The sequence below is a fragment of the Sciurus vulgaris genome (genome assembly GCF_902686455.1).
Source record: "Sciurus vulgaris genome assembly, chromosome: 3".
Taxonomy (NCBI): Eukaryota; Metazoa; Chordata; class Mammalia; order Rodentia; family Sciuridae; genus Sciurus; species Sciurus vulgaris.
This window is the reverse complement of record NC_136463.1, coordinates 81,254,498-81,276,386: the sequence shown is the minus strand read 5'-3', so window position 1 is coordinate 81,276,386 and position 21,889 is coordinate 81,254,498. Positions and strand designations below refer to the sequence as shown.

Here is a 21,889-nt window from a genome sequence, read left to right as displayed (position 1 = left end):
TCTCCACATTTCAGTAGAGAATGTAGCTGGCCTATAGGGAAAGAAAGGCGAGAAAAGGTGATATATTTATCTGGTTCTTTTGGAAAGTTATCTCATGAGCGTCTTAGTACCAGCCTGTGTGATTTGATACTATCCTATTTCACAGATGAGGAAAGTTGGGGTCAAGGACTCCCACAAGATCACCCAAGCCAGAGAGATTCTCTCCCAGCTCTAATTCCAAGTCCTGTTCTCTTTCCCTAACACCAGGCTGCCTCCTACCAGCTGTAGTTACTAAAAATGTACTTGCTTCCTGTTTGGGGGATGACAAATTTGGTTGTTTATCCAGCCTCCAGCTCTTCACAATTTCTCCAAGATTCCTGACAGAGGGTCTGAGTTCACATCTGCAAATTCCCCTGGTATCCTGGGAGGTCATTTGTCTGGGCCAAGAAGCTGGAGCTCATTTGAGGCCACCAGGTGCTCCTTGACCATCCCCTCTCCTATCTCATGGCTACGCTTCCCTCACTGTGATGTGGAGCCAGCAGCCCCATGGGACCGCACCTCCTCCTGTCTAGCACAGGGAGCCTCAGCCCTCCTGATTTGCAGTCCCCGCCATATGAAAATTATTAAGCCTTCGACATGCACTTACTCAGAGCAGCAATGCCTAGTAAATGAGAAAGCCTCATTTCAAATAAATAATGACCACCGTTGACAATGGAAGTATAAACATGACCTTAATACATGAACTGCTAATCACTGTCCCTGTTAAACACTGGTCTTTACTGAGCACACATGTGGCCCGAGGCTCATACTCACAGAGGACAAGGAGCAGCACAACAGGGAGGGGTGGGGGAGGGCGGGGGCCAACGAAAATGCATGGGGAAGGAGAGAGGCCAGTATTCCCCCAGCCCCCAGCCCAGAATAAGGGTGATTGAGTCAATTTATTGCATTGTTCAGTAGAGCAGCACTCAGGAAGTTTGGTCTGTACTCACACCCTGGGTGGGAGAAGGCTTTCTGTATTTAGTTCAAAACAGATGGGTCCTTGAGAGACCGAGGCACATTCACAAGCACATGTTCACACACACATGTATGAACATGTGAATATTCACATAAGTGCAAGAATATTCATATACGTGCATGATGGTGAACCAATACCTGCACATGAGCACACAGTACGTGCGTGCACACACAAGCACAACAAATACATATGAGCACATGCATACACGAGTGTAAATGCACACATGCATGTGTGTATCCACTCCCTGCATGAGGCCCACTTGGATTTTTCAGTGGCTGCCAGCCAGCTATGTGAAGTGTATCATGAGGTTCACAGCTACTTACCTACAAGCAAGGCTCTGCACACTACTGTTTTCACATGTCACGTGCTTTATGGGCAGACTACTGTTTTCACATGTCACGTGCTTTATGGGCAGACTACAGTCCCTGGGCAGGCAACTTTTAAGTTTTGGTTGTAAGTAATAGACCATAATAACAATGCTTAAGCCAAAGAGAATTGGGCTCCTGTCTCACATAGAAGCAGGTGGAGGTAGGGGGTCCAGGTCTGGCTTGGCAGCTCTGTTCCCCAAAGTCCCCAAGGGCCCAGGCTTGCTCCAGCTTATTGCCCCACCATGAGTGACCTCCATTTTCAAGGACACTTCACCTGACCTCGCCTTCAGATGGCTGTTCCCATTGTCATTCGCACACTTCAGCCTGCTGGGGAAGGGAAAGATAACAAAGAAGCGGGAAGGGGACTCAGCTCCTACATGATCCAAGCTGCCACACAACACTTCCATTAGTCACACTGTGTTGCAAGGGAAGCTGGGAAACAGCCTTCAATCCAGGTGACACTTTGCTATGAGAGAAAGAAGAATGGAGTTGTACCACGTGGAATAAGGTCTCCTTCTGGACCCATTGAAAAGTCATATTCCCCATGACCTTCCATCAACGTTTATTTCTCTTAGGAGAGTCCTTAGGAACTGGCCAGTCCAATCCTCTTCCTTCCTGTTTAACAGGTGATCAAATGAGGCCAAGAAAGGGGAAGTGCCTCACCAATGACAGAGAAAATGCGGAGGGTGGGCACTGGACCTCCACGCTGCAGCCTGGGCCTCATTGAAGCCCTCAGCTCCTAGCGTGTCCTGGCTCTGGGCTCTGTGGCAGGACATGGGGTCCATAAAAGAAGGTAGAGCAAAGGTGAAAAAATGGGAGGAGCAACCATTCCTGAGACCCTGCTAGAAGCTGGTCCTAGGCTAGACATTTGGCATCCCCCAGTGCTATATGAAAACCCAACAGCCAGGTGTGGGGCGCACGCCCGTAATCCCAGCCGCTTGGGAGGATTGTTGAAGGAAGATCACGAGTTCTAAGTCAGCCTCAGCAACTCAGTGAGGCCCTAAGCGACTCAGTGAGAGGCTGTCTTGAAATAAAATATAAAAAAGGGCTGGAGATATGACTCAGGGGTTAAGTGCCACAGGGTTCAAACCCTGGTATCAATTCCTCCAACACACACACATACACACACAGGAAAAAAAGAAAAAAAGTAAAAATAACAAAAAACCCAGCAGCTCTCTGTAAGGGGATACTTATCACAAATTTACAGATGGGGAAACTGAGTCTTGGGATGGCAAAAGCCCTTGCATAAGGTCACAGCCGTCAAGTGGCAGAGCTGGGAGGGAAGATGGGGGTGTACTTAGGTCGTTTCATCCTTCTGCTGCACATGGAGGCCACTTGTGCTCCCAAAGCCATCTTGCACCTGGCTGCTCTTGCTCTGTGAGCAGGAAGGGTTGTGAGGTCCTGGTTTGGTTGTCTCCTCTGCGGTCCAAACACCTCCTGTCTGAGTCCCCTCTGCCTCAGGGGAGCTCATGTCCACCTACACGGACCCAGCGTCCACTCACCCCTCCCTCCTCCTGGCCAAGCACCAGCCTGATCGAGGCCCAGCTTGGCCGTCCATTCAGACAATCAAGGGGCTTCCTCCACGTGCAGGACTGTCCTAGGCACTGTGCTCCCACATGTGACTGTGGACAAACGACTGCTCTGAGCTCAGTGTCCTTGTCTGGGCCTCAGGTGTGACTGTACCTGACCCACAGGCCTGTGGGGAGGGGGAAGGGGCCACATTGAGAAGTACGGGCTCTGACAAGGAAGGTCCACCCCTCTACCCAGGTCCACCGAGCCTTTTCTCATGACTGCCTCTCTGGTCTTTCACCCTCCATGGTTAAGTCTTCTGTTCTCCTGGGACAGGCCTGGGAAAACGTTCAAGAGCATTCCTTCCCCTGACCTCCTCCTCACATCCAGCTCCCCATCTCAGAACCCCCTCTGCGCCTGACACGGGCCACCGTGAGCAGAGTCCCTCCTTTGTGACTCTTGGGAAGTTTCCCAGCTGGCGGATGGCTACCTTGAGCTGTGGGTCATTCACAGGAGTTAACTGGTGGCCCAGAGACACCCCACCAGGTCCCGCTTGAACAGCTCTCCAGCTCATGGGGGGCCTGAGGGAAATGTGAACTGTCCCAGGAGACTCAGAAGCCTGATGTCATACAACTGTTATCTGAGCAGATTGGACAGGAAGTGTTGGAGTTCAGCACCTGACCTGGCCTGGGCTGGTGGGGGACTCTATCAGAAGAGGTCCTGCCACCTGCCAAGACCCCACTGGGCACTCTGAGGTGGACTCAGGGACCCCCTGAATGTTCAAGCTCCTTGCATTTCTTGGCTCACCCCTTCCCTCTTCCTGCAGTGACCTGCATGAGTGCTTTCCCTCTGTAAGTGCTGCTTATCCTCGTGGGAGACTTCAAGTGCCACCTCTTTTCAGGGAGTCCCCCGACTCTGGTGGCTGGGGCACCTTCCACAGGGCTTTCCCAGCCTCCTTGGAGTGATCCCAGCCATCTGAGCTGGGTCTTACTTTACTATGAGCAGGAACAGGGACAAGGATCTCAGTTGGTCCAGAGAAAATGTGTGCTGACCTCTGAACGAGCAGGGAGGCAGGTGTGAAAGAACGGGCCTGGAGGCGTGAAGAGGCGGAGACGCGCCTCGCACCGCCCCAGTCCATCCGCTACCATTCCATTTCCACAGCGAGTGGTACTCGTGATGGAAGCTGGTATTTTGCTTAGAATGTACCAGGCACAAAACTCTTAGTACTTTACATATAATCCATTTAATCAATTTAGACCCTGTTACCAGAAAAGGACTTGCCTTTGTCCGTTCAAACTGCCATAACAAACACCAGAGACAGGCTACTTAAACAGCAGAGAAGTATCTGCTCGCAGCTCTGGAGGCTGGAAGTCCACATGCGGGGCAGAGGGGTTGGTTCTGTGAGGACTCTTCCTGACTTACTGATGTCCACCCTTTCTCTGAACACATGACCTCTTTGTGTGCTGAGAGAAAGAGGAAGGAAGGGAGAGCACAAGCTCTTGGGTATTTCTTCTTAAAAACGAACTGATTCCACCATGGGCCCATCCTAAACTTGACCTTGTCTAAAATCCCCTTCCAAAGGTCCCATCTCCAAATACCATCAAGTAGGGGCTGGCGGTTCAACATGAGAATTAGGAGGGGAGGTAATCCAATCCATAGCAGTGCATATGTTCCACTGGGGATGGAGTTACGTCCCAATAACCTGCCGTAAATTGAAAATATCATACATCAAAGATAGGTTGAATACACCTAGCCCAGCGACATCCTAGCCCACCACAGCACACTGCAGAGCACAGTCGTTTCCCCTGGTGACAGTCTGGCTGACTGGGCTGTGGCTCACTGCTGCCCAGCAGGATCAAAGACTGGACAACACAGCACTCATCCAGGAAAAGATCCAAATTCAAAGTATGATTTTACTGAATGTGGATCTGTTTTGAACCATGATAAAGTCAAAAATCACAAGTGGGACCATTGTAATTTAGGGACCGTGCTTGTACCACCACTGGTCTTCTGGGAGAACTCTTCTCACAGACAGGTATCTCAGTGCTCACCGCCAGCTGGTCACCTCCTTCTGGCATCTCCAGGGGCCTGAGCCATTTCCTGGCACAAGTGAATCAAATGAAGATCTTGTGGAGGGTTGCATTGAAAAGGGCTACATGGAGGAGAATTCCAGGTTGAGATGTAAATTTCAGCCTGGGTTCGCGGCTCCAGGTACCTAGGGTAGGCCGTGAATGATGTTTGCACTCTAAACAGGTACCTGGCCAACTTAGGAGCAGTGTCTGCAATGGATGGACAGATGGACAGATGGATGGATGGTGAGGTCATCTTGTGCAGTTGCCTACCATGCCTGGTCAGGACCATGAGCTCATCTGATCCTGGCTCCTGTTAGATCAGTAAATGCATGTTGAATGAATGAATGAGGCTGGAGACCAGAAGGTCTGGGTGGAGACCTCACCATGAAAGGGCAGAAAGGCTTTCTAGTTCTTGTCCCCAACTCTGGATCGCAGCCTCTGCCAAGCGCACAACTCCCCCCGCTGAAGGGAGTTTGCCGGCCCCTGCGTTACTGACCACAGTGCTGCACGTGAGGCACAGCGGAAGCGTGAGGGAGCTGCAGAGAGCGCCTTTTGGACAGCTTATCTCTTGGCAAGATTAAGCCGGCTCTCCGCAGAGGAGCCCGTATTGCAGGCCTGCAGGGAGGACCGGGCCCTCCGAGTTTGCACCTTTTTACCCGGCATCTGTCCCTGGGATCAGGAGAGCCGGGAGTCTGGATTAGATGGGTCAGCGCCCTGATTGACAGTGACACTTCCTCCCGAGCCCCCGCCTGCCCCCCAGCCTCTCCCGCTGTTCCTCTCCTGCCTAACCCGGCCCCATCCTGTTCCCGAGAGCGGGCGATGCCTTCTAATCTCCTTACCAGGAAATTATTTTCCTGGGTGTGAAATCCCCATCCAAGGGGGAGGGCAGCAGCTCAGTCCGGCCCTGGCCTCCAGGCTGACCGCGGGCCATCTCCTGGAGACATCTGGCATGACAGTGGGGGCAGTCACAGTGAGAGATGGACAAAGCTTGGGCACTTCTACCCCCAAATGTGACCCTGACCTCCAGTGTGGGCCATCCCCAAACGGCCCTCTCCTGTATCCTTCAAGGGGCTTTTTGAAAATGATACATTTCTGTCAGTTGGGAAATGTCCCCTCTGGGAACTTGTGGCATGGGGTGGTGGGGGATTTCCATCCATTAATATGTGTCATATTTGTGGAATGGTCCCAAGGGCCAACGAGTTTCTTTGTTATTATTATTGAATTACTGTAGAGAAATGCTCCACAATTTTTCCTGTGTTCCTATTATGAGTTGAATTGTGTCCCCTTCTCCAGCCCAAGGAGATGGAGTCCTAACCCGTGGGACATATGGTCTTTCAGATGTGATGGGGTCAAGACCACTCTGGACTAGAGTGGTTCCATCATCCAATATAGCCCATGTCCTCATAGAAGAGGAGAGCCAGGCACTGTAATCTCAGTGACTAGGAAGGCGGAGGCAGGTTGGTTGCAAGTTCAAGGCCAGGGATGACTTAGTGAGAACTTGTCTCAAAATGAGGACTAAAAAGGGCTGGGAATGTGGCTCAGTGGTAGAGCGCCCCCAGGTTCCAGAACTGCAAATGAGAGAGAAAGGGAAAAAAAAAAAAAAAAAAAAAAAAAAAAAAAACCCACAACGCTAGACAATCGGGGTGACACAGACGGACCTGAGATGTCCAGGATTGACAGCCACGCCAGAAGCTTGGAGGAGTCAAGGAAGGAGCACACCCATGTCTCAGAGGGAACGTAGCTCTGCCCACAGCTCGATTTTGGACTTGTGGCCTCTGGAACCTGAGAGGATGAATTTCTGTTACTTGTACTGACTGGTGTTGTTGGTGCTGGACCTCCAGCTTGCTAAGCATGCGCTCTACCACTGAGCCACACCTCCAGCCCCTAATTTCTCTTTACATTCCATTGTTTCAAATCATCCAGTTCATGGCATCTGGTTGTAGCAGCCCTAGGAAACTGATACAATAACCAAATGACCATCCACTAGCAAGGACACCCAGAGAAAGGCAGGTGCTCACAGGGGGCTGGCTGATCCACACTGCAGAAGGCATGAGAATGTGGTGAAGCCAGATTTGAGGAAGGGGCTCCCCTCTCCCAGGTCCAGCTGTGGTCTCTGATGTGGCTGACAGGGGACCTCAGGCTGGCTAGCCTGTGGGAAGCAGGGCTGTTTGATGTGCATGTCTGACCTTTTGGCCACAGGTCAGTCATCAAAGGTGAAGAGGGTGCGGCCATGGGGTCTTGCTGACAGAGTCAAGGGTCCTGGGATCAGCGACACCTCTTAGGGGATGTAACTGCCTTTGAACCAGGCCCTCTGGGCAGACGGACAGAAAACAGACCCCAGGGCAGGAGCTTCCCTCCCTCTCCAACCTTTCTCCTCCTCCCCCAGGCTCCCTCTAACAGGAGACCCTGTCCCTCTGTCACACCTACTGGCTCCAAATGCCTTGAATCTGTGCAAGACCCCTGTGCAAGCCCTCTTTCTTTCCAGTATTCTGGAATACCAGTGCTGTGAGTATTCCTTATAGGGAACCTATAAGGAATCCCCTCCCAGGCCAGTCCACATTCCCCAGAGGGGCCTTGAAATTTTGGGCTCTAGGGAATGAACACATACAGGGACTGAGGAGGTAGGACGAACCCGGGGCTTGTGTCACAGCCTTGCCTCAGCAATTAACTTACTCTATAGTTCTGGTTAGGGATGGGAACTTTCTAGGCTTCTCACATCCTGCATATTGGTTACCGATTACCAAGTAACAAATGTCCCCATACCGAGTGACTTGAAACCCTGATTTGCTCACGATTCTGCCGCTGGAGCAGATCTTGCCAGGTTCGTTCACTCTGTCGTGTGGAGGCTCAGCTGGGTTGAGGACCCACCATGGCCTCTCCTGCCCGGCAGCCAGCTAAGGCTGTGGGCTGTAGCACTTGCTTCTCCCGAAGGACAACCCAGGACCAGTCCCCCAGGGAAGCACTCATCCCTCCTCTGCTTTCATCACCTCTGCTACTCTCCCATTAGCCAAATGAGGCACATGGCCAGGGCCAATGTCAACATCGGAGGTGTCACAGGGCGCGCATGCCAGGAGTAGCACCAACAGGGGTCATCTGTGTAACTATCTGCCACATCCTACACATCCAAATTAAAAACTTTAAAAGGCAGAACACATACCTAGGCAATCAGGTGACTTTGCTACCTCTGTCCCTGCCTTGAAATAACATTTGTGTAGGACTTTATGATGGATGAGAAAATTGCCTTCGAGATGACAATGCTGTTTAATTTTTCTACCAAACCCCTGAGACAGGTGTCATTTTGTAGATTGGAGAAGTGGGATTTGGAAAAGCTAAAACCAGGAGATAAGAAACAGGCTAAGAAGAAGGGAAGAGGCAGGACTCAGGCCAGACAGTGCTCAAAGCCCATCCCAGCCCTCTGGGTCTCAGGGTCCAGCCCAGCCTGAGCATCTGTCCCTGGTGATGCACCCTAGGAGTTGTCTTAGGAAGGACCAAGGACCATGCTCACTTTTTCTGATGGTACTAAAGTGTGTGGGAGTGCGGATCGCCTCAGGCCCTGGGAGTCCACAATGCTGCCCCATCCAGGGGCCATTCCTGTGGACAGGGCACTGCACAGCTGACCCACACTCCCAGTGTCTATTGGGTCTCACAAGAAGCACTTTGGGACTACTGAACACCAGGGTCCTGCGGTCATAGTGGGGCCAGGGAGAGGGCCACCAGGGCCTGGGGACTGAGTGCACTCATTTCCTCGCTGGGTGTGATCAGCATGGGACCCAATAGCACCCGGCCAGCCGGGCTGTGCCAGCACCAGCCTCCAAAACCCCCTCTCTGGACCAAGAACAGCTTCCTACTATAGATATGGGCTTCCGCCTGGTCCAGGGTCCCATGTGGTGTGCATTGTTCCTTTTGGCAGTGACGCCACCACCTGCTCCTAGACGGGAACCCGCCCCTTCACCGGGCGGCCGCCTGAGGGAGGATTCATTGTTTACAGGGTCCACATAAACAGCGTGTGCTGCCTGCAGGAGGAAGGGGAGCTGGCCCTGCCCTCCTGCCAAACTTCTCAGGGAACCGTGGATTCCGGTTCACCGTCCTCTCTGGGTTGATTTCAGGTCACACATATATGTGGATGGATGGGACAGACATGCTGCAGCGGTCCACCCACATGCCTGGCATTTACACACGCGGTTTGTGGAGTGTGTGTGTGCACAACACAAACTGACACGGTACAGAGCCGTGTCCAGCACACATGCATTTAACATGGCGTCTGCGTGGGCACCGAACGTGTGCCTGCTCCACGCGGACTTGGGTGGACACGTACACGCGCTCTCTCTCTGCCGCCTGGTTAGGTAGTCAGCTCAGCTCTGGGTACACAGATGGGTGGATCCACGTGCTTGTGGACGCAGTGCACGTTCATATGCACAATGAGAGCATTCCTCTATGAACACACGTCTGCAAACCCTGCTCGCATATGCTTACCGTGTACATGGGGGTCCTCACGAACATGCAGTCCGTCACTCTACACCCCTTATAAACGCACGCTGTGCATGGGTGTGGGCATGAGATGCACATGTACGTGCAGACACCAATGTGCCCATTTCTGTCTTCAGAGCCAGTTGTCACTCTGGGCTAACTCTGGCGTGACTCTGGCTTCCTACTTTAGTGCTTGTAAACAGCCCCCTCACAGCTCAGTAGATACTGCACCTTCAGCTCTTCTAATCCTCCCATGATTCAATCTCCTAATCATGGAGCCCCATCTCTCCAGAATATCTGCTTGGAAAGGAGAGTGGATGTGGTGTCCCATGGCTGTAGGAAGGGAGGGGAGCTGTGGAGTTCTCCGGGTGGCCACTGAGCCTAGGACCAGGGCATACTGAGCCCTGCTGTTGACTGCAGAGTCAGGCCTGGGTCTCCACATGCTCTGCTATGCTGTTTCCCTCCGGACCCCTGGCACCTCCTCCAGGAAGCCCTCGCACCCTGACCTCACTGCCCTATCAGACAGCACTCTCCATAGCCTTCAGGTCAGCCTCCATCTCTCCTGTGCTAGAAGGGTCGAAGGTGCCCTCTCCATCCCTGGGGTCCCAGGAGGAGGGGAGTTCCCTGGCCTCCTGCTCCACCCCTTGCTTTCCAACACGGAGCAGGAACCAGTTGCCTGCTGGGTGTGTGGAAGGGGACAGCACACACAGCTTCCAGTGACTGGGGGAGACTGAGTCCAATTCAAGTTTCACCCTGGTACTGCCACAGGGCCACAACCTCCATTCAGCCTTTTCTTATTAAAACTGGTATTTTTGGCTGGGCACAGTGGCACACGCCTGTAATCCCAGTGGCTGAGAAGGCTGAGATAGGAGGATTGCGAGTTCAAAGCCAGCCTCAGCAATTTATCGAAGCCCTAAGCAACTCAACAAGACCCTGTCTCTAAAGAAAATACAAAAAAGGGCTGGGGATGTGGCTCAGTGGTTGAGGACCCCTGGGGTTCAATCCCCGGAAAAAAAAAAAAAAAAAACCACCTAAAAACTGATATTTTTATCTTCATCGTCCAGAAGTTAATCTCCAAATTAGCCCCCAAAGTTGAGATGGAGTGATATTTTGTTTTGCTTTTAATTTAGTTTCCTCTAATCTCGAATTATTGATTTGGGGCCAGGTGCTGCATGAGATGCTGGAGACACTTTGGCAATAAAATAGATACAGTCCCTACCTTCATGGAGAGCATGGTTCTGTGGGGAGAGACAGCAAACAAATAAATTGACTTTTCATGTATAGCTGTACTGTGGTGAGGGCTCTAAAGGAGAGGAACAAATAGCTGAGACAGAAATGCAAGTTTGGTAGGGAAGGGTTTAGAAGGTCAGTGGAGGACTCTCCAAAGGAAAATGTGAAAGATGTGCCTCAGTCTTATAAAAGAACTAGGGGAAACTGGAGGGATAGCATGTGCAAAGGCCCTGAGGCCCAGTATGACTGGAATATGGCAATTGAAGGAAGAGGGGTAACAGTAGAGGCTGGAGAGAGAGGCCAGCTCATCCATGTCATGGGAAATAGTTTGGATTGTATTTCAAGTAGGATGGGATGCCTTTGGAGGGGGGAATGGATGCATTTCAGTGCAGTCACAGGATTCATGAGCACTTTGGCATCTGTGAGATCTAAGAAAGGAAGGGAATCACAGGAAGGGCCAGTACAGAGCTCCTTATGGGCGACACAGTACCTATGTCATCTCAAATCCTGTGGCAGTGCCAGTTGGTGGCCTCCCTCAGACAGCAGCCAAAGGCAAAGATGGAGAACAGAGCCAGCACACCACAATGAATATAGCTCCAAGCTTCCCACAGTGTTTTGCACACACCATCTCATTTGATCCTCACACCCTCTGTAATATGGCACTATTTTGTATTTCTGTTGAACAGACAAAAAATTGGGGCTCAGAGAAGTGAAGTAACTCACCCAAGATCACACAGGCCATGGGGCACAGGCCGGAGAACACCCAGCCCACCACTCACATTGCTGTGGAGTTTGGGTGCTTGTCCTCAATCTCCTGAAAGGAAGATTTGTGCTCATGGTGAAGACCTTTTTCTTAAACAATTTTTTAAAAGACATAATCACTTTGCTATTTGCTTAGTTCAGTAAAAAGCACAGTCCCAAAAAAGCAAAAACCAAGCCCACAGTCTATTCTTCGGGAGATGGTGCAAAGCAGGGCAGAAGCGTGGGCAGGAAACGGGTACGGTCACTACCCAGCTGCCAGCAGTCTTCCGTAAGCTGTGCTTTCTACATGGCTGTAAACACATGTTGGAAGATGAAGAGGAGTGGAATCCAGGGCTGAAGCCTTGGGACCAGGCAGGAAGCATACAGAGGCAGGCACCTCAGGGACCCTTTTTAAAGTGCTCACACTCTTTCAGCCAGCAGTGTACCCCAGTCCCATGTGAGAAAATGGGAAGCCACTAAAGGGGCTCCGTGTACTGCACCGACCCATCATTGGGTCCTGACGTCCCAGAGGGGGGAAATGTAATTGCTGGAGATTGGACAGAATTAAAAATACATGAAACTGGCCACTAAAATTATGAAGCATGTTAATAAATGTGTGACGAGGTAAGACATGATCTCAAAGCGAGCTCACAATGGTCATCTTTTAATAGACTGGCATTCAGAGTCCATGTTTTCTGGGGTTCCTCTCCCAGCCTGCCCACATGGGCACACACAGGCACATGTACACACACCTTCTTGATTCAGTGTATACTCACACACTCTATCTTTTGCTTTCAACACATGTAAACACACACACAAACCCACACACACATAGATTTTTTTTCTGATTAGATTATTATTCAGAGACATGGATTCCCTGCATCTGCTCAGGTTTCTATGCAATAAATATTTCTCCACCTAGTTTCTTTTTTTTTTCTTCTTCCAGTTCACTAATTCTCTTTCTAGCTGTGACAGTTCACCTATTTTCATTTCCGTCATTATATTTTTTATGTGTAAAAATTCTATTTGGTTCTTTTGCGATATTTCTCTTTCTTTCTCCAAAGTATCTGATCATTCTTTGTTTTTTCTTGTCCTTTCATCTGTAAGTATTTAGAGGATACTGATTTTGTAGGCTTCCTGTTGTTCTCCCATTCTATTCTTGGGGTACAACCTGTGCCATATGTAATGTCTGGGGCTTGCTTCATCATGGGGCCCAAGCTTGGTCATTGTATGCTCCATCCCTAGCAGGTGATTTTCAGAGGGTTCTCTTGTGTCCCAAGTGGAGGAGCGAGCCCTGCAGGGTGGTTTGTCTTTCCGACCTGCAGGGATCCAGGGTTTCCCTGGTTCTCTTAGTTTCACATTTCTGACTTGGGATTCTTGTCTGAGGCAGCCTACTCCTCATTAGTCATTAGAAACAGGCCAATCAAAATCAGAATGAAAAAAAAAAGTCAGAATGAGATACCACCTTACACCATTAGGATGGTCACTATCAAAACAGAGCAACAAGCTCTGCTGAGGATGTGGAGAAATTAGAAACCTGTACACAGTCAGTGAGGATGTAAAATGGTACAGCTGCTAATGAAAGCAGTATAGAGTGGCTTTAAAAAACTAAAAATAGAGCTAGCATATGATCCAACTCTTCCACTTCTTGGTACCTAATCAAAATATTTGAAAGTAGTGTCTTAAAGAGGTAAATGTACAGCCATGTGCATAAGCAGCATTGTTCACAACAGTCAAAGGCAGAAACAACCCAAGGTTCATCAGCAACAAAATGTGCTCAATACAGGCAACTGAACATCATCCAGCCTTAAAAGGGGAGGAAATTCCGAGGCATGTGACAACACGGATGAACCTTGAAGGTACTGTGCTAAGTGAAATAAACCAGTCAGTAAAGGACAAATATGTGATTCCACTTTTGTGAATTACCTGAAGAAGTCAAATTCACAGAGATGGAAAGCAGAAGGGTGGCCACCAGGGTCGAAGGGGTGAGAGGATGGGGAGGGAGTTGTTAATGGGGCTGTTCCATCTTATAAGGAGAGAAGCGTTCTGGAGGTGGATGGTGGCAATGGTGGCAACAGCACTGTGAATGTATATAATGCCACTGAACAGTACTTAAAAATGGTCAGGATGGCAAATTCTAGTTGTATTTTTTCCACAATAAAAATTAGACAAAACCCATTTTTTACTACGATCTGTTGGCTCGTTGGTAGTGCTTCTCCATGTTTGCATCTGAAGTGAGGGAGGGGAATTTAATTCAGTCCACCATGTTGTTAAAGTTCAAATTCTCACATTTCTCCCTTCCACATGTCCTTGTCAGTTTGTAAAGGATTTGTGAACATGAGTTGAGTGGCTACTGTCGTGGTCTTATTTGTGGTAAGAAGAATCATAAAACTGGGGTGAGACTAAGCCACGATAAAGTAACAGATGGTGTGACCCCTCCTGCAGGCGCAGTGAGTGAGGCTCAGCAAGACGCTAAATTGTGTTCAAGGAGCGGTGGAACCTGGATTCAGACCCAGGATGTTCAAGACCACGCGTTCCATCTACCAGACGTGGGGCCCTCGTGTGCCTCATGTGGGAAGACCCAGAATAGCACATGGTGGGTGGACAACCGACAAACAAGTATCTCTGAACAGTGTTGTGAAGCTTCCAGTCCCCTCTGCCAGAACATTCTGTCCATTGGTTTGAATGTGTGTCTGGTATTTGGGCATGTGAGTTTGGATGGCCGCCCTGGACCGTGAGCAGCTGAGACCACTCCTTGTCCCTGCGTGTCCCCAAGGGAGCCAGCCTTTCCCTCAAAAAGCTGCCAGACCAGAAAATCCAGGGGGCAGAGGACAGATTGGGAAACTCACAACTGGCGGGCCACAGCTCCTGGGGCCAGGCTGGTGGCAGCCCAGGAACACTGGCTCTCGGACACGGGTAGGTAGGGAGGAGCCACCGGCTTGGACAAGAGCAGATCTGGTAGCCATCCTCAGACACCGCCCACACTCCACAGGGGGACAGTGGCTGTGAAGTAGCTGCTCCTGCGGCTAGGAGTTCAAGCCCCTTGGGAGGTTGGTGTCTTAGTCAGTTTTGTTTGTTGGTTTAGTTTTGGTTTTGGGTTTTTTTGCTGCTGTGATTAAAAAAAGACCTGAAAAAGAACAATTAGAGCAGGAAAAGTGTATTTGGGGCTCATGGTTTAAGAGGTCTCATTTCATGGACAGAGGCTCCATTCCTCGGGGCTCAAGATGAGGCAGAACATCATGGCAGAAGAGTGCAGGAGAGGGAAGCAGCTGAGAACATGGTTCCCAGGAAGCAGAGAGAGACTAAGCTCAGTTCATAAAATAAATGCCCCAAAGGCATGCGTCCAATGACCCACTCCCCCAGCCACACCACCGGCCTACAGTCACACGAAGTTGATTCCTGTCAGGGGATTAGGGCACTGATTAGGGGAAGGCTCTCATGACCCAATCATTTCACCTCCAAACTTCTTACACTGTTTCACTCCTGAGCTTTGGGGGGACACCTCACATCTAAACCTCACGGCTGGGCTCCCCAGGGCTCCAGAGAAAGAGCAGGACCAGGTCCCATGAGGGCATGCTAGTAGTGACCAGGCTGGGCCTGTCCCAGGGTGAGGTGCTGGAGCTTTCCCACAGCTGCCACTGGACCTGGCCCCCTTCTCCGCCTCTCTGCTCTCCCTCCACCCTCTCTGTGTGCTGTCTCTTCTCTGAGTCACCCAGTAGCCTGGGGTGAGCTCTGAGGCAGGGGGCTGCCTGGAAAGGTGGCAACAGCCTTGGGCCGGGAATCAGGGCCTGGTTCCTAGTCATCTGGATGCCTCACCTTCCCAGCTACCCTGTGGGGCTGGATAGGGTGACTTCTCAGAGCTCTTTCAGCTCCAGCTATCTTGGATCTAGGGTGATGGGTTGGGAGCCATAGGAGCTTCCTAGTCTGCAGTCTGTGTTCTCCAGTGGAACCTGCCTGTCCCCTGTACATGCCCTGGCTCAGGGGAGCCCCTCACTTTGGCCTGCTGGCACCATCCTGGCCTTGAGAGTGAGCCCCTTGGAGCCACTCACATGGACACCGCCAGCACCTACCTGTGCAGCATGCCGTGGGCTTCAGAGAGGTTTAGAATTGAGAATGGTGCCCGTCAGCCCTGCAGTGAGGGTCCGCCACATCGGCTCTCACGGCCCACCCAGAGAGGGATCAGCTGAGCAGCTGGGCAGGGGACCCAGAACTAGAGCGCAGTGGGGCTCTCCCAGGTACCAGGAGCAGCAGGGGCATTCAGCTGGGACTCACGGAGGAAAAGTGAAATGTCATGGCGTCCAAGAGCCCATGGCCGGATCCAAGGCACGAAGGCCATGGGAAGCCACCAACACCATGGGGGCCATGAGGCTGACCTTATAGCTGCCATAGAGGCTGTCCAAGAGGCACAGCCCTGGTCTGGGCTGGTCTGGGCTGGCTCAGATGCTGTAATGGAAGGATGAGTAGAAATGCCACCCTCCATGGAGGGGGGCATCTGGGACTCAGCGTCTAGGTCCTCCTTGTTCCTGACTGCAGCTTCTTTTGGATCATCTGGCAACTCCAGCTGAGGCCCCAGGCCTGTGGGAACCACTCGTAACAGTGGGCGCACTGCTTGTGCCCTAGTCACTCTGGGCAGGGCTCAGAGTAGAGGCAGACTCTGGGCATGTGGGGGCTGAGCAGAGGTCTTCCTTCCCAGTACCAACATGCTTCCTTGCCGTGTCACTGGGAGGGATCCACTCAGCCTCTCCCCAGTCCTCCTCTTGAGGCCCATCCAAGGGAGGCTGAGACCCTCCCAGGACCCTCCTGTTTTCTTCTAAGCTAGTATGGAGGAGAACACAAAATCACTTGCTAGAGGGGCCTCCAGGACACTGTGGCCTCTCTATCCTAGGAACAAGGTCCCACTGGGCAAGTTTTGAGCCAGCAGGGATGGTGTGGTCCAAGCTGTACCCAGAGATGATCTCACTCAGAAGTCATCCTCCTGTAGAACTAAGGCTGCCTGGAGAAGCCAGTCTCCCCACGACTATGAGCACAGAGCACCAGATCTGCTTCCCAGGAGAACCCTGGTCTTCAGGGACCCAAATGCAGGTTCTCTCCCCGCCTGAGTGACCTTGGCATGTGGCTGGACCGCTGCCCTCAAGCTCACAGACTTCAAAATGGGAAAAAAGCATCGCTTCCTGGGGCTGCTGGGAAGGCCAAGGGGCATTACAGCTGGCGGCACGCCCAGCCTGGGGTAGCACCTGGTGAGTGGAAGATGATGGCACAGAACAATATCGACGCCATAGTCATAGTGATGGTAATAATCGCTGCCATTATTAGCATCATCACACTGTCACTGCTCAGGAGCCCATGTCCAGCAAAAGCAGAGTTAGGTCATCGAGGACCCCAATATTCTTAAAATCTGTTGGATGAATTATGCTAATGCTCCCTGTTTACAGCAGCCCTGACTATTCCCATAGTGCTTTCCTGTCTATGATGGCTCAAAACAGGCTTTAACAGGAAGGGAGGACCCTCACTTATTAAGCACCTGCTGTGTTCCAGGCACATCCACCTTTGGAAGAGGCATCTTACTCTGCAGCATGGGGTAGGATGCAGCCCCTGAAGGGTCATAGAAGAGGGCCATGGTCCCTGCCTCCTGGATGGGAATGACAGAGTGAATGGGCTTTACCAAGACAGCTTCCTGGCAAGACGCAGCTGGGCAATGCCAGCTCTTCAAATTCAAAGCTCTTATTCCTGCACGGAACTTCCTAAAGTGCCACAGCTCATTCTGCTGTTGCTGTGCCACCACGGCTAATACCCTCTGTTCTCACCTAAGGCTGGGCTCATGGCCCCACTGCAGCTGTGGACTGAATGTTTGTGTCCCCACCAAGCTCCTCATCCCTAATGTGATGGTGTTAGGAGGTGGGAGCTCTGGGGGTTGATAAGAGGATGAGAGTAGAGCCCTCAAGCATCGGATTAATTCCCTTATCATAGAACTGCTCCTCCTTCTGCCGCTGCAGGATGCAGTGACAAGATGGCACCTGAGAATCAGGACATAAGCCCTGTCAGACACCTGCCAGCACTTTGATTTTGGACTCTCCAGCTTTCAGAACTGTGAGAAACAAAACGCTATTGTTTATAAGCCACCCAGTCTCTGGTGTTTTGTTATAGCCACCCAGAAGGACTAAGACAACCACAGTGAAGGCATCTTGGATCCACCAGCCCCTGAGGACCCTGCTGCCCTGGTCTGTGTTCTTCCATGCCATGGAGATTGTACCTAGTAGATGCTCAGTAGATGCACATTGACAGGGATTACTTACTGGAAGCAAGTCCCTGCTCTGACAGGCATGAGTCTGACCCAGATCTGCAATTCTGACTTGGCAAGTTTGGCAGTGAGTCAAAAGCAGGACCCTATAAGAGGAAGACAGGTAAGCAGCATGTAAATGGCCATTCCTTTTCCCTTATCTGCATCAGCTCATTGCTAATCAATCATGGCCTTTCCACAGGAGCCGAGAAACTCCCTCAGAAAACTCTTCTAGGCAACTCTTCAGGCAGTGCCATTGAGGAAAGTCGGCAGCTACCTCCCTGCCTCTGGTGGTGGGACTGGGCTGGGGATGAGTGGGGGAAGGTTGAGGAACTGTATCAAGCACTTGGAAGGGGAGATGGGTGGCTGACCTTCCCTTGGAAGCCAGCACCTAATAGAGACCAAGATTTCTGCTTTCTGAGTCTTCAAGAAACAATAATAATCTTGTAACAATGAGAGGCAATGAGCTTTTTGGCAGACAAGGATGCAAAGAATTAAAGAAATGCGACCAGCACCCTCTGCTTCCCTACCTCTCTCCCCTTCTCCCTCTCCTTCTCCCTCTCTCTCCTTCTCTTTTTTGGAACTGGATATTGATCCAGGGGCAATTTACCACTGAGCTACATTCCCAGCTCTTTTTAATTTTGAGATGGGGTCTTGCTAAGTTGCTGGGGATGGCCTCAAACATGCAGTCCTCCTGCCTTGGCCTCCTGAGTCACTGGGATTACAGGTGTGCACCACTGCACCCAACTTTTGTTTCTTAATTACCAAAGAATCAGTGATTTTTAAAATTTTTGATTGACACATAATGATTGTATGTATTTATGTTTATATTTCTCCTTCCAACTGTACACCTATACCCACTAACCATCCTTTCTCCATCCCCCTCTACCTCTTCTCAAGCTCTGGTAACTACTTTTCCAGTCTCCACTTTTTATGAGATCAATTTTTGTTTTTTGCTTCCATACATAAATGAAAACATTTTTTTTTTTTTAACAGTGGAAAACTCAGCAGTTTTTACTGCTCTAATGGTGTTATCACCTGGATATTTGGTTGGTGGAATATAATTCTGTTGGTAGTGGGACCCTCGGTATCAAGAGGCTTAAAATATTAATATTTTATAATCCAGTAGTTCCACATAGGAACTCTGAAACATAAGCAAAACTTTATACACAAAGATGCTACCATAGCATAGTGAAAAATAAAAACAGCCTAAATGTCTTACAATAAGGGTTTAGTTAAATAAATTAAGGCACATTCATTACATCAAATATCAGTCATTAAGGTGATGCTAACAGTATGGAGTCCAGTTGGGATACCAGAGAAAAGAAAATGCAATCAGCTAAACATCAAGGGAATGTGCTCTGAAATGGAGCCAGAGGCAGGGTCATGAAGACTCCTGCTTCTCTCATTTCTCTTCACAGAAGTCTTTTCTTGGCTCCTCCTAAGGCTGATCTTGGTTTACAAGATGCAACAGCTGACCCAAGAATCACATTCAGACTTAACCATGCCCAGAGGAAAAATAGGCACTTTCTCTTTCAGGATCAAGAAAATTAGGAGGTCCCCCAACAGACTCCCCCTTGCTATGGTGGCCTGCAAGTGGGGACACGCCCATTAGCAGACTAGTTGGTGGAAGAAACTGGCCCATGCCTGGGGTCAATCCTGGGGTGGCTGGGGGTGTGGCCTCCCACCTCACATGGGAAACCATGTGACAGGGTAAAGCAGAAAAACTAACACCAAAAGAAAGAAAGAAAAAAGAAGGAAGGAAGGAAAATGTGTAAAAGGAACTCTATACTATCTCTGCAGCTTTTCTGTAAATTTAAAATTATTTCAAAATAAAAAAAAATCAATCACTTTGTGGACTAAGCCTTCAGTAAATTAGGAAAAGGTGAATACAAATTATCAGTGATGACAGATCTTTCTCTCGCCATTAAAAAAAGTTTAATAAGAAGCAATCAAATGTGATAATGACCTCGTACTATTATTATGGTTGATATTTTTGTCAATATCAAAGCTAAACCTGTAGAACCACAATATGCAAATAAAAATGCAAAAATTTGTCTCCAAAAAAAAAAATCTCATGGACAGCATGACAATACCCTGCCATAGCCTGGGCTCCCTGTGAAAAGAACCAAAGACTGGTACACAGGTAGCTTTTTTTGCAAACTGTTGTCAAGGCCTACAGGGAGGGAGCTAGAAAGAGCAAGGGAGGCGGGGAACCTAAGTCAGGACCATAAGCAATAACTCATGTTATTGAGTTGCCTGATGCTGTGTGCAGCTGGGGCTCCACCCACAACAGCCTTATAAGATGTGACTCAGTACCATCCACCCAGACCAAAAGGGGAGCTGTTGTCCATCACCTCCCATCTCCCATAGGGCAAGGACGGAGTCTGCCGTACTTCTGAGCTGGGCATGCATAAACACCTGGTGGTGCAGCATTGGAAAAGCAGCAGGACTGACCGCAAAGAAAGACTTCTCACTTCTGCCCAAAGCTGCAACCAACCCACCTGGAACTAGGCTCCATGGATGTGGCACTCAAGAGGTGTCCAAAACAGTCTGTAGGGTAAGGGGCCTGGAGGGTATTGTGTTAAGTGAAATAAGCCAGGCACGCTAAAACAGAGACCACATGATCTCACTCGTTTGGGGAGGGAGATGTCGGTCAACAGGTACAAAATCACAGACGGTAGAAATAAGTTCTGGTGTCCTTTTGCACTGCAAGGTGACTATAGTTAGCAATGATATTTTGTATATATCAAAATAGCTAGAAGAGAGGATTTTGAATGTTCCCAACACATAGCAATGATCCATGTTTGAGGTGGTGGATATGACAGTTCCTCAAATTTGATCTTTCTATGTTGTGTACAGAAACCAAAGCATCAAACTGTGACTCCTAAATATGAACAATTATCATGTATCAATTAAAAATGAAAAATTTTACATAAAGGTTAAATAAAAATAAAAACCTTGCGCACACATGGCGAGCTCATGGGGGTGCACTCTCCAGCACTCAGGAAGGGAAGGAAACAAACAGGTTAGAGGTTATCTTCTGATGGGCTGGGGGATACGGCTTCACCCAGACCCATCTCTCTTTGTTTTCAGGATTCTCTAGCAGGAGCATATTATTTTCCTGATGAAAACATTAGCAGTTTCCTGTTTTAAATCCCCCAATGACTTTGAAGCATGGAGACCGAGCCCCTCCTTCCCCATAGACAAAGGTGCTCTTCTCTTAAGCCACCTGGTAACAAAGTCATCCAGAAAGTACTTTTCCCACTGATCATTTTGAGCTTGGCCAGCCAGTTGTCATAAATACAAGTGCTGTCCTTTGTAGCCCAGAGGCAGGCCATGTGTTAAATTTGTTTCTTCTTCTTCTGGGAGAGGGAAGTTTGAGGCTCCCACCAGCCAGGTGACCTGGGGCAGTCGGAGGGACTCACATCCTCAGGTTCTTCTTCTCTCAAGTAGAGAAGAACTGGAGGTGGGTTGGGGGTAAAGGGTTGCTTTCCTGGTGGGGAAGACCAGCTTGCATCCTATGACCATACCTGACAACAGACCTGCCCCTTCCAGGGCTGGTAGTCCAGCAGCCAGGACCCCTGATGTTTAGGTCCCAGTCCATCCCCTTCCCTGCCTGGAGTGAAGGACAAGTGCCCAGGGTCCCACAGTGGCCTCTGATCACACAGCTGAAACAAGCCAAGAGTCAGTTCAATCTCTTCCAGGAGTTAGGGACAGTCACAGCCCCTTTCTCAGGAAACCATGGAGCAGAGCCAGTGGGTAGCACATGTGCATGACATCTGAAAAATGACAATGATGCAGTGAGGGAGGGCTCCGTGTGTGCCAGAGACCCAGTATTGCAGTCCATGGTCCCGGAAGGCAGATGGTATGTGACAGGAGCTGAGGTGAGACCCTAGTGGGTCTTGGAGACCCCTGATGCAGTGCTGTTAGCTGTTTGTGGTGGGGAGCCTGCGCTGTTGCCGCCACAGCTGTGTCGGTGGAAGTCCAGGCTGCCCCGTCTCTGCTTTTCACCAGCCAGCAGCTCTGCCCCCTGAATGGGGACACTGGGAGCTGGCCCTTTAAGCCTCCGGACGTGGGGAGCCTGCCCTGTGGTGCAGTGCCTGGAGCTGCTGGCATTACTACTGCAGTCAGGAATGTCCTTGGGGAGATGGAGTGCCTGCTGATGGACATGTGGGCTTGATTTGCCCGTCTGTCATGCTCCATCCAGGCAGTGCATGGGGGCAGAGAA

At 50.2% G+C, this 21,889-nt stretch overlaps 1 long non-coding RNA gene across 2 annotated transcripts in view; it reads left to right on the top strand.

Annotated features, from left to right (window-relative positions):
• LOC306658098 overlaps nucleotides 1-19,452 on the top strand; it is a 43,974-nt gene extending 24,522 nt beyond the window's left edge. Inside the window, exons 3-4 of one of the 2 annotated variants that reach the window (XR_013762958.1) lie at nucleotides 13,827-13,977; nucleotides 17,526-19,452. This is a non-coding gene — a long non-coding RNA (uncharacterized lncRNA). Of the gene's footprint in view, nucleotides 1-13,826; nucleotides 13,978-16,916; nucleotides 17,427-17,525 lie in introns of those variants that run through there. The other variant, XR_013762959.1, reaches the window with a different exon arrangement.
• Nucleotides 19,453-21,889: the final 2,437 nt, after the last annotated feature.